The sequence below is a fragment of the Podarcis vaucheri genome, assembly GCF_965113315.1.
Source record: "Podarcis vaucheri genome assembly, chromosome: 15".
NCBI classification, from domain to species: Eukaryota; Metazoa; Chordata; class Lepidosauria; order Squamata; family Lacertidae; genus Podarcis; species Podarcis vaucheri.
In genome coordinates, this window is record NC_138753.1 from 34,652,415 (window position 1) to 34,664,571 (window position 12,157).

Here is a 12,157-nt window from a genome sequence, read left to right on the forward strand (position 1 = left end):
AGGTCTTGGGGCCAGAGTCATTCAGGGCTTTGAAGACTAACACGAGCACCTTGAATTGGGCCTGGAAATCCACTGAGAACCAGTGCAGCTGCCTTAACACAAGGCTTGTAAGAGCTAAACAGAACTCCAGCCAGTAATCTGAACGCTTCATTTTCTGTCAAATGCAGTTTCGGAGTCATCGTCAAGGGCAGCCTCATGTTAGGTACCTTTGTCTAATATAAAACTGATTTAGGCGCAACTAATATGTGCACGACCGCGCATGCGCACATGGCGCCAAACTCAGCAGTAACCCAGAAACGTCACAAAAAGGGGTGGACTGGGGCGGGAGGGGGAAACGGGGTGCTTGAAGGCTTTTTCAATGGGTGTTGCGATTATACACAATTTTACATCTGCATGCAGTGCCGCGGAAAGTAACCCCCGTGTACATGGGGAGTTTCCTGTACACATTTTTGCAAACCAATGAACCCTAAGGCAATGCATTTGTGTATCCCATTTTCACTGATAGATTCCTCTGTATCTACACTTTAGTGTTCAGTCTGCTGTCCAGATACTCGCTGCTGGTGCCTCTCTTGCTCTTCCTCAAGGCTCTTTATATTTAAGAAGGAGAGTTCCTCAAACAGAGGTCTGCGAAGTAGGACCCACAGATACTCCCTTTCTGACTTGCCTAGGTCAGTGAGTGTTTCCTAACCTGCGGGTTGCAACCCGCAAGTGGATCACAGCGCAGGTAGATCACAGCGCAGGTAGATCATGGGCTTTTATAAGTAAAACCAAAAGAATCCTGGTGCGATGGATGCCACTAACAACTTTTTGTTTTGTTGGCATATTATAAGGCTGCACTGACACTTGTGGCAATAATGCAATTTGACACCATGACAAATGAATGTGGACTTGTGTGTTGCCATACCAAAAAGTTTGTGAATTAGCAGCAGCAACAACAACATTTTGATTATTTATATCCTGTCCACCTTGCTGTGTTGCTGCAGCCACTTTGGGAAACTTCCAACACTAACAACAACAACAACAACAATAATTTTTTTTTTTTTGGTATCCCGCCCTCCCCAGCCAAGGCTGGGCTCAGAGTGGCTAACATAATAAAAAACATATAAAAACATAATACAACATCAAACATTTTTTTAAAAACTACTGTTTGATATTATAGTCATACCTTGGATCCCAAACGCCTTGGTACTCAGGCGTTTTGGCTCACGAACACCGCAAACCTGGAAGTGAGTATTCTGGTTTGCGAACGTTCTTTGGAACCCGAACATCCAACACAACGTCTGCGGCTTCCTGCAGCCAATCAGAAGCTGTGCCTTGGTATCCGAACGTTTTGGAAGTCAAACGGACTACCGGAACGGATTCCGTTTGACTTCCGAGGTACCACTGTATTTCAAAGAACCTTCTTAAGTTTTTATCAATTCTAAGAAAGCCTCCCCACCCTGCTTTACATCTCGCCTTTTTACAAATTACCATAGATGATGCAGAGATGGGCTGGTCCTAAATAAAATGGGATACTTGTCTCAATTTTTAACTCTTGATTTGGAGTGGCATGGTGAACAGTTGTGAATGCGAGTTATTTCAGTGTCGTCAAATTGGTTTTCAGGTTAGGCCCTCCTGGAGGCAAATTTGAGCCAACAGCCTGACTGTTTAATAAAGTGAGGTGCCGTTTTCAACGTGCTTAGCAGATGTGATGTGTCACTGAATAGATGGCAGATACCATTCTGATCCTGGATTAGCGCAGGGCACAGACTCCACATTCTTCCCTTTCGAGTTATTTTGCTTTTTGCCGTTTGCTTGTTTGCCTTCAAATGCTCTCTTAATATTTCTCTGCACTTGCTCTGCCAGTTCCCTACTGTGCTGGTATTTGGAGCTGGTTCTCAGGCTGCCTTCTCTTGCTGATTGCGTGTGTGCGCCTGGTTGGATATATTTATTTTTTAATTTGGGACTGGAGCTGAGGGGGTCTGTCTAACAGCCTTGTTGCTCCTGGTCCAAGAAGCTGGCAGGGTTCCAGCACCTGGCCATGACATACAGCACCCTTCATGAAACCAGACAGAATTAAACCCTTTGTTTCCTGTTTGCCTGGCTGGCTTAAAAAAAAAAAAGGAGCAGAAAAGCAGAGAGACGAGAGTGCCCAACAAGACAGTCTTTGTATTAATTTAATTAATCAGTTTAGTGGAGAGGGGGGGGGAAGGAGGATGGGCGCTCATGTAATAAATGCATGTTTTTCTTAGGGGTTTGAGATAGTTGTGTTACAAATGTGGGACCTGCAGGACTCATTAGATACTTGATGTCCTCTTGTGATCTGGCGCTAGGGGGATTGTCCTTTAATTAATATTTATTTTACTAAATTTAGACACTGTTTGGTTGTAACAACAAAGCAAAACAGCTCAAAACAGTTTACAATGGTATAAAATGAAACATTAGAAAGTATAGATTGAAAAAAGGTATTAAGGCATTTAAAAGATGAAAACACACGTAACACGGGTGGTGCTGTGATCTAAAACACTGAGCCTAGGACTTGCCGATCAGAAGGTTAGCGGTTCGAATCCCCACAATGGGGTGAGCTCCCGTTGCTCGGTCCCTGCTCCTGCCAAGCTAGCAGTTCAAAAGCACGTCAAAGTGCAGGTAGATAAATAGGTACCTCTCCGGCAGAAAGGTAAATGGCATTTCCGTGCACTGCTCTGGTTCACCAGAAGCGGCTTAGTCATGTTGGCCACATGACCTGGAAGCTGTATGCCGGCTCCCTCGGCCAATAAAGCGAGATGAGCGCCGCAACCCCAGAGTCGGTCACAACTGGACCTAATGGTCAGGGGTCCCTTTACCTTTACCTTTAACATCTGCATGTCTGAATGGACTTGCCCGAACAAAACAAAGTTTTAAGCAAGCACCGAAAATAGTAGAAGGAAGGCACTTGCCTGATGTCAATAGGCCGGGAGTTCCAATGTTTCAGTGCTGTCACACAGAAAGATCGGTTTCTTCAAATGCAGAACAGATATTATATGGCACCTGCAGAACAGTAGCAGTTCTGCAGATCACAGTGCTTGGTTGAGTGGGCATATATGGGGAAAGGTGATCTTGCAGGTAAACTGATCCCAAGTTGTTAAGAGTTTTATAGACTAAATAGTAACACCTTGAACTTGACTAGGTGGCAAATCAGCAACCAATGCAGATCTCAGAGCGCAGGTGTTACATGACATGACAAGGTCTCTCTCCTGTCAACAACCACAACTGCTCTACATCATTGTACAGCCTCTGGATCAAATGCAATGGAAGCCCCACATGGAGAGCATTGCAGTAATCCAGCCTTGAAGTCGCCAGTGCTGGAACTAGTCTGGCAAACCCCGTACCTCCTTGTGCTTCTTCCCTTTTTCCCCTTAGCTTATAGGGCATCTGTTTGCAGTGCTATGAGACCTCTGTCACTCAGCATCTTAATTTCCCGGAAGAAATTATAAATTAGCATATGCAAAATTGTGTGGTGGACCTGTTGCCCCCAAGTGTTTTGAAGTACCCACCAAAGACCCTGACCTATCCCAAAGTGTACAGTGGTACCTCTGGTTACAAATTTAATTCGTTCCGGAGGTCCATTTTTAACCTGAAACTGTTCTTAACCTGAGGTACCACTTTAGCTAATGGGGCCTCCAGCTGCTGCCCCACCACTGGCACATGATTTCTTTTCTCATCCTGAGGTAAAGTTCTTAACCTGAGGTACTACTTCTGGGTTAGCGGAGTCTGTAACCCAAAGTGTTTGTAACCCGAGGTGTTTGTAACCCGAGGTACCACTGTATTCCATAATCAACCATCTAATATTTGCCCCCTCCTCTCAGCCCTTCCAGCTTGAGCTTGCTGGAGTCCCCAGTCATGGTAGTGTTGTGTTTGTGCGTCTGTTTCACGACGCAATGACTCACACTTAAATCAAGGCATAGGTATGTGCTAAAAGTCTTGGTTCAAGTCAGGAATGACATTTAAGGCCGATGGGATAAAAACAAACAAACTGGTATATTTAACTTTCTGAAACCAGTCCCTTCTCTTACTTAACTTCTTAAATTTTAGGTATAAATTGCCTAAAATGTTCCAGCTTCTAAACAGCTGCTATGTATCTGAAGAAGGCAGGTGAGCCGACTCTAGAGGTCCTCTGCTGGGGTGTAAGCTTTGGCCCATGCCCAATAATGCGGACTCCTGACGCTAAACTTTCATGAGTCTATACTGATGTTGCCATGCTTCTCAGTCAATGGGTGAAATAGACCAGGGCTACTGAAAAGTCGTGGTTGGTTGTGCTACCTGGGTTTTGTGGGAATGTTCAGGGATGCAGGAGACGATATATTGTCTGATTATATCCTTATCCAACTTGTGTTAACAAGTTCCCCAATTTCAGCAGAGTAACACATTCCCCTTTATTTTAAGTTTGCAATGGCAGCGTGAGCTCAGGCTCACTAAAGCCTCTATAATAACTGTTCTGGTATTTTCCCCTTATTCCCTCATAAAATAGAAGAGACGACACAATCCTTTACAAAAGTATAAAAAGAGTTTACTCACATTCTGTTCACAATCAGATCCCAGAAGGCAGACTTAGCTTAATGAAGTAACATACACTTGGAATCTATCTCTTAAGAAGACAGTCCCTTTGTTCTCTCTTGGCTGGGAGCCAAGAGGGCATCTTTCATTCAGTAGATGTTGTTTCTTCGATGCATGTGGTGAAAGAGAGAGAGATGGCTGCCCTGCCCTGTGCTTTTGTCATTACCTGCACAGGTGAGGCCACACCCACCTCTAGTCACATGCAAAGGAAGTCTGTCCCAGCCCAGAAGGAAACAGGAAGTTTACCTGCTGGCTGGACAAACATCCCTCCCCATGTGTAAACATGTTCACTCTAGGAATGTTGTACTTGACTGCTCTTGTGTTTCACATCCCACAGGTTTCACAGATTTGGAAGGGAGGTGATTGCAATGAGCTGCTTGGCTCCATCACCAGTGATGACAGCTGATGGGTGGGTGGGTGTAGCTTGGGGAAAATGGCCTGGTGGGCTAAGATTGGCCCATGGACTAATTCCCCTCCCCTGCTTTAGGACAACTATTCCTTAAACGTGCAGGGCATTAGCAAGTTAACAGCAACAGAGGGCATGGCCCTCAGTAGAGGATTGTCTATTCTTGGCTGTGTTTGGGGCCTCTACTGAAGACCTTCAGTTTTTCCCAACAAGGTTTTTAAGTGGAGATATTTATCCCAGTCTGTTTGGGTGGTTATTATTATTCATTGAATGTTTTAAATACTCATTTTTAATCATTTTTATCGATAAATTGATTGCTTTGTTCTCATTTGTAAACCGCTTTGAGGTTTGATTACAATCAAGCAGCATATACAAGTTGTTCAGTTTTAAAAAAACTCACCCAAATAGATGGGATGAAATAAAATAAACTTGAACACAGATTCAGAGAATCAGAAGCCAAATTCTACTTGAGTGATGAAGCTTTCCTATCATGGATGGCTCTAGAACAGCTGTTTCTGAGGGGTGGGAAGACTTCAGAAAAAATGGTGGAACTCCTTCGTGTGCTTCCCGACACAAGTAGATGTACCTTCTGCACGTCCATGGGGCTCCCTGGATCCTGCCTGTAGAACCTGGATCACACAATGGCCATAAAATTCTGTTGAAAGATGTCCATTGTACCCATGAGCTCCTTGTTGCTGTAGAGTGATAGGGAAGGGTTGAGCATGTGGATTGTATTCAGAAGTTCCCAGGTTCTTAAAATAAAAATAAAAATTATGATTTTCAATTTTATACATTTCAGTAATTTTGCAATCATTTTAACATTTCAAAACTCAACTTCCTTCCCCCTCTTTCTGCAGTACCTTAATTTTATTTTTTATATTTTCCGCATATTCCAAATTAACTTAATCATTTATTTGTTGGCTTTCGATGTATACTCTTATAAAACTGCAGCTTATTACAATAATCTTCCTAATGTTCTTATCTGTTTACAGTTTGTAAATATTCAACAAACCATTTCCATTCTTTTATAAAAAGTTTATCTTGATTTCTCATTTTTCCTGTAAGTTTTGCCATTTCTGCATATTCCATAAGTTTTTGTATCCATTCTTCTTTTGTCAGGACAACTTCTTCTTTCCAGTTTTGGGCAAATTCTTGCTGCTGTAGCCACATATATGAATAAATTCCTTTACAGTTTGGGTAGTTCTGTCCCTATAATTCCACAAAAGGTCCCAGGTTCAGTCCTCACCATCTCCAGTTAGAAATGTTCAGGGAGCAAGCAATGAGGAAACGCTCTCTGCCCAAGACTGTAGAGAGTCAGCACTACTTAGAGTCAATAGATCTTCACTAGATAGACAAATAGGTTGACGGTATAGACAGCAGCTTGCATATGAATCTCTGGTTTACATCAAGGCAAGAGCACCTTGAGCTTAACTTTTAGCTGTGTGTTCTTATGATGATTTTTTGGAATTGTCTCCATTGGATTCAAACCCAATGGTACCCTTATTGGGGGTTCCAATTATTATTATTATTATTATTATTATTATTATTATTATTATTATTATTAAAGAGAGGTCTTATTCCATCTTTTCTTCCCAGGTGGCAAAGTTATTGATTGTTCTACATGTGCACACTCCTGATCTGGAAGATAAATTTGGAAGTGCAAGCTGCTCTATCTTCACCTGTCAAACAGTCCAAAATGGTATGTCAATCTCTCTCTATGAATTGCTGTGCTTTTCTCAATGGCCTCTTCTCCCCAAGTCTGTGGGCTGACAGCCCACATTCTACACTTAAAAGAATTGTATGCTCTTAATGAGGGTTGTGTCCAATGTTAGTTCTACGCAGAGTTGACCCACCTGGTTGTTTCCAATGTAGCACTAAATTAAGGTCACTTGTGTTTGTTTCACTGGCAAAATGTTTGGTGGCTGCTGGACATTATTGTGCAAGAGACTACATAAGCAGAATTCTTACACTAGTGGACAGAGAATGTTAGATTAACAGCCATGTGTAATTTACATCCATTAATTCTAATGGATCTACTCTGGGTAAAAGTTAGTTGGATACAAACTTCTGTTTCTGTTTATTCATTCCAATTAATGAAAACCTAGTGGCTGTGTACCAGTGGGTCTTCTTCTTAGGCGATCACTCGTAGCTGAGTAATATTGCATTCCATGATCACAGTTTTAACAGTGAGTCTGTAAGTGACTGTGGAGGCCAATTTTGGATCCACACATCCTTCCATAGTGGGGACATAGGTTTCCGGGCAGGAGTTGATCACGGTGAGGGTTTGCCAAGCGTGCCTTCCTCTTAGCACGTTTCTCCCTTTTGTCCTGAGTCTGAGCATCTTCAAAGCCCATTACACCTTTGGTAAAGGCTGTTCTCCAATTGTCTATGTTTATACTACATTTACTGCCCACGTCAAGCACGTTGATATTTCCCCGTGTGATCTTGGGGACTCAGGTAGCGAAGGAGGAATCCCAATGTCTGACATTTAAGGAGAACTGGCAAGCTGTCAGATGTGTAACAGGACTTGTCTTGTTGACCACCAGCCTCAATGAGCAACTGTATTCCTGCATTGCTTCCAGTTGTACCTGTAGCCAGAGCACTTACTTTTCTCTGTGTGGATGTACTGGTTGATGGTGTCTATTGAGCTCTGTGGTTCAGTACAAGGTTATCAACCATCTATACCTGATAGGGACATCACCCTTCTCTCAGTGGTGTTGTCAGGGCAGGATGTCCAGGGGGCTGCTCAGCAGAATGAGCAACAGGACCCCCCCAAATGCAGTATATTACCAGATTGAAGTAATAAACATTGCTAGCTAGAAAGGGGTGGAGAGGACACACACAAAACCATCAAGGCAAGAGTATAAGATTACTTGCCCGCACCCCTGCACTTCCTTTCTCGAGAACTGAATTTTGCAACTTTGCATTCGGAGTATGTTAGGAGGACTTTATGACAATAACTGATGGGAACATATAGATTTAAAGGACAGTGGTACTTGAGTTTTTAAATTCATTTGGCTGAGCAAGCACTGGAGCATGAACAGAGGCTAACAGCAGGCCTTTCTTCAAGGCAGGAAGTTTGCCACCTGCACACTGGATCAGCTGTTGTTGAACTACAACTCCCATCAGCCCCAGCCATTACTGTGGCCAATAGTCAGAGAGGATAAGGCTCACATTCCCTGCCAGCTGTTATTCAGAGGCCTATGATATTGGAGGTAGTTCACAGCTCTTGTGGCTTCTAGCTGTTGCTAGCTCCCTGCCCCATGAATTTGTCTAGCCCCCTTTTAAAGCCAGCCAAGTAGGTGACCACCATTGCATCATGTGATATGCATTGCATACTTCAGCTGTCCACTGTCGGAGGCAGTATGCCTCTGAATACTAGTTGTGGGGATTTGCAATTCAGAAGAGTCTGTTTCATTAATGTCTTGCTTCTGGATTAGATGGGCCTTTGACCTAATCTAGCAGAACTCTTCTCGTGTTCTTAGAAAGTACCATCTCTTGGTTTTCCTGAATCTCCCCATTGCAGTATCTTTACTAATCTGCTGGCTTTTGACCACATTACAAAGCCCTACATTCGCTTAGTATAAAAGTGATAACTACAGCGAAGGCTGAGGACGCGGGTGGCACTGTGGGTTAAACCACAGAGCCTAGGGCTTGCCGATCGGAAGGTCGGCAGTTCGAATCCCCACGACGGGGTGAGCTTCTGTTGCTCGGTCTCTGCTCCTGCCAACCTAGCAGTTCAAGAGCACGTCAAAGTGCGCAAGTAGATAAATAGGTAACGCTCTGGCGGGAAGGTAAATGGCGTTTCTGTGATCTGCTCTGGTTTGCCAGAAGCGGCTTAGTCATGCTGGCCACATGACCCGGAAGCTGTACGCTGGCTACCTCGGCCAATAAAGCAAGATGAGCGCCGCAACTCCAGAGTTGTCGCCAATTGGACCTAATGGTCAGGGGTCCCTTTACCTTTTACAGTGAAGGCTGGTCCATTAAGGCAAATGAGTCAACTTCCCCCACAACCTTAGCCTGCCTTCAGCCAGCTTCTCATCTGTCTCACTTCCTATTTACAACCAGCCCAGGGGGTGGCCCTGCCTGTCAGCTTCCTCCTTCTTAGTCTCAGCATTGCCCTTGTGGAACTCAACCAGGAGGAGGATACTGACAAGACTAGAATCAGTTGGCTCTACCTGTTATTTGATCTGGCGCCACCTACTGTTGGGCTCCCTGCCTTCCTACCTATCAGGGCTACAGGGTCCCAGCTGCTGCTGGATACACATTTCCTGTTGTGAGAGGAGAAGTGCCTAACATGAAAGTTTCCCCTCTGATTAAATCTGCCCCCCACCAAGCACAGCACGGCACAGCACCCTGCAGATCCCATTTACCCCCTGCCACTCCCTTTCTTCCTAAGCTTCAAGCATCCTAAGGAGGCAGCGCCGGCGCCAAGTTCACTACAAATCCTCCCAGGGATGGCATGGCATGTGCGCATATCTCAGACACCACTTTAAAACCACTTCCTTAGGGGGACTGGAGACTGCAGAAAACCAAGGCTCCAATTGACCTTTTCTGTTACCAATCCATTGAACAGGAGAAGAATTCCTCAGCCATCCTTGCCCACAGGGAATAAAACGTGATGTTTAGAAGCTTCCTTTAAAAGAAAGAAAGGAAAGGAAAAGGTCTAACTGCAAGGCCAGATTAGAATGCATAGCAGATCTGTGCTTGGGGATTCCACACACCTCCACCAGCATTTTCTGTATGCATTTTTCATTGGTTTTAAAACAAAAACGTTTAGGGATTTTTAATACCACCAATCCAATCCAGTACCTCAAGACTTAAGAGGCAGACCAATGTATCAATGTATAAAACCTAACCAGGAAGTATTGCAACGGAAATAGTAGCAGGTAGCAAGTTGTAATATTTGTGTGAGTGCTTTCAAATGTTCACCTAGAATCTCTTGTGTGTACAATCTTATAACAGCCCTGTAAGGTGAGTCAGTATTATTATTTTAATGCTCCTATTGCAGATGTAAGGGTAGTGTGTTGAATGCCCCCTTGTGAGATTTATTTGAGGCACAGCTGCTTGTACCTAGGGACATGCATATTTAAGTTTCTCTAAGTTTCTCATTTTCCCAACCTGCTCTTTGCATTTCCACACCAATGTGTTTTTTTAAGCCCTTATGAAAATTAATCTGAAGGTTCCTCCTAATATACACATTTTTGCAAATCACTTCCACCTAATATAATGCATTTAGCATGCTCTTCTCATGAATATAGGCGTTTGTATGCACACTCTAATCTATGGAGTTTTCTGCATATTGCTTGGCTGGGGAACTGCGCTGCGAAATTCAGAGAAGTGCAAATTCCAAAGGATGGCTGTGATTCAGTTCACGTATTGTTTCATAAACGTGTGAGCCTACATAACTGTTTGTGTATGTTCATTTCAATCTAAGAGAAATATCAAAACAATTCTTAGAAAGTCATTAATTACATATCCTTTGCAGACTTAGAAAAAACAACAGCAATGTGAATGCATACCAATAGTATTTGCTTGACTGATTTCCATTCTTGACCGCAGACGAGCAGGCAAACTGCAGCAATTTCTGCTTCCTTGTCCGTTAGCATCAGGATTATCAAACATTCCTTGAAACACTCCACCAGCTACAACTAAGTGGAGCTAAATGGTATAAAATATACCTTCACTTTATCGCTGAGAGAGCTGCCACGCAAAAGATGGTGCGGGTTGTTGCTGCAGAGAAAGAGGACTAGAAATGGCAGCGCAGAATATCCTGGCCAAACATGACAGAAAACTCCCTAATATTAAGAGATGTTGGATGGGGAGCAGACTGCCTTGGGAGGTGGTCCAGTATCCTTTGATGCAAGGTGTTTAAGCAGAGGCTGGACAACTGTCTATAAGGGCCGCTGTAGCAATGCATCCTGCATTGTAGAACTTAGTTGGATATCACCCTTTTGGTCTTAAATGTGCTGCAGAAATACAGCATAGGCTTGACTCTTTTATACATGGACTTTATGGGACCTGGCCAGGGCCGGATTTAGGTTTGATGAGGCCCTAAGCTACTGAAGGTAATGGGGCCCTTTATATGTCCAGCTGTCCTTTGTCAACAACAAATTGCCGCTGTTTTTTGTGTTGAATATATGATATATGGACCTAATAGGTATCTAGAGCCATTTGCACATGTTGCCATGCAGCCAGTTTATGCCGAATATAAAAAGGTAAAGGTAAGCCAGTGTGGTATAGTGGTTAAGAGCGGTAGTCTTGTAATCTGGGGAACCGGGTTCGCGTCTCCGCTCCTCCACATGCAGCTGCTGGGTGACCTTGGGCTAGTCACACTTCTCTGAAGTCTCTTAGCCCCTCAGTGTTTGTTGTGGGGGAGGAAGGGAAAGGAGAATGTTAGCTGCTTTGAGACTCCTTAAAGGGAGTGAAAGGCGGGATATCAAATCCAAACTCTTCTCTTCTTCTTCTAAAGGACCCCTGACAGTTGCGTCCAGTCGCAGACGACTCAGGGGTTGTGGCGCTCATCTTGCTTTACAGGCCGAGGGAGCCGGTGTTGGTCCGCAGACAGTTTTTCTGGGCCATGTGGCCAGCATGACTAAGTCGCTTCTGGCACAACCGAACACCAAAACCAAAGCAGCGCATGGAAACGCCATTTACCTTCCCGCCAGAGCAGTACCTATTTATCTACTTGCGGTTTTTTGGTGAGCTTTTGAACTGCTAGGTTGGCAGGAGCTGGGACCGAGCAACGGGAGCTCACCCTGTCGTGGGGATTCGAACCGCCGACCTTCTGATCAGCAAGCCCAAGAGGTTCAGTGGTTTAGACCACAGCGCCACCTGCGTCCCATGCCTAATGTAGGCACCCTGTATATAGAAATGAGCAAACCAGTGATATTTTAGGGAGCAGGATAGCAAGTGGGGCCCATTACTTACATCCTAGGAGCCTACACAACACAAAACACTGTTGCTGTATGTAGGTTTTATTTTCTTTATTTTTTATCTTATATTTTGGAAATGTACATCCAGGTTTTTCTTTCCTTTAAATTTTTTTGGGGGGGCCCAAGAGAGTGGTGCCCTAAGCTATAGCTTGTTTAGCTGATACGTAAATTTAGCACTGGAGCCGGCCACATATAACTCTGCATATTGCTAGTTGAACTTTTCAAAAATGACATTTAGCAAGCA

The 12,157-nt window shown here is 44.0% G+C and overlaps 1 protein-coding gene across 7 annotated transcripts in view; it reads left to right on the forward strand.

The window, feature by feature from the left end:
- PKNOX2 (PBX/knotted 1 homeobox 2) overlaps positions 1-12,157 on the forward strand; it is a 456,445-nt gene that overhangs the window by 61,161 nt on the left and 383,127 nt on the right. For 5 of the 7 annotated variants that reach the window (XM_082200515.1, XM_082200522.1, XM_082200517.1 and 2 more), the window contains exon 2: positions 6,575-6,677. The gene's annotated coding sequence lies outside the window, so the exon portion shown is untranslated. Of the gene's footprint in view, positions 1-562; positions 669-4,960; positions 4,982-6,574; positions 6,678-12,157 lie in introns of those variants that run through there. The other 2 variants (XM_082200518.1, XM_082200520.1) reach the window with 2 other exon arrangements.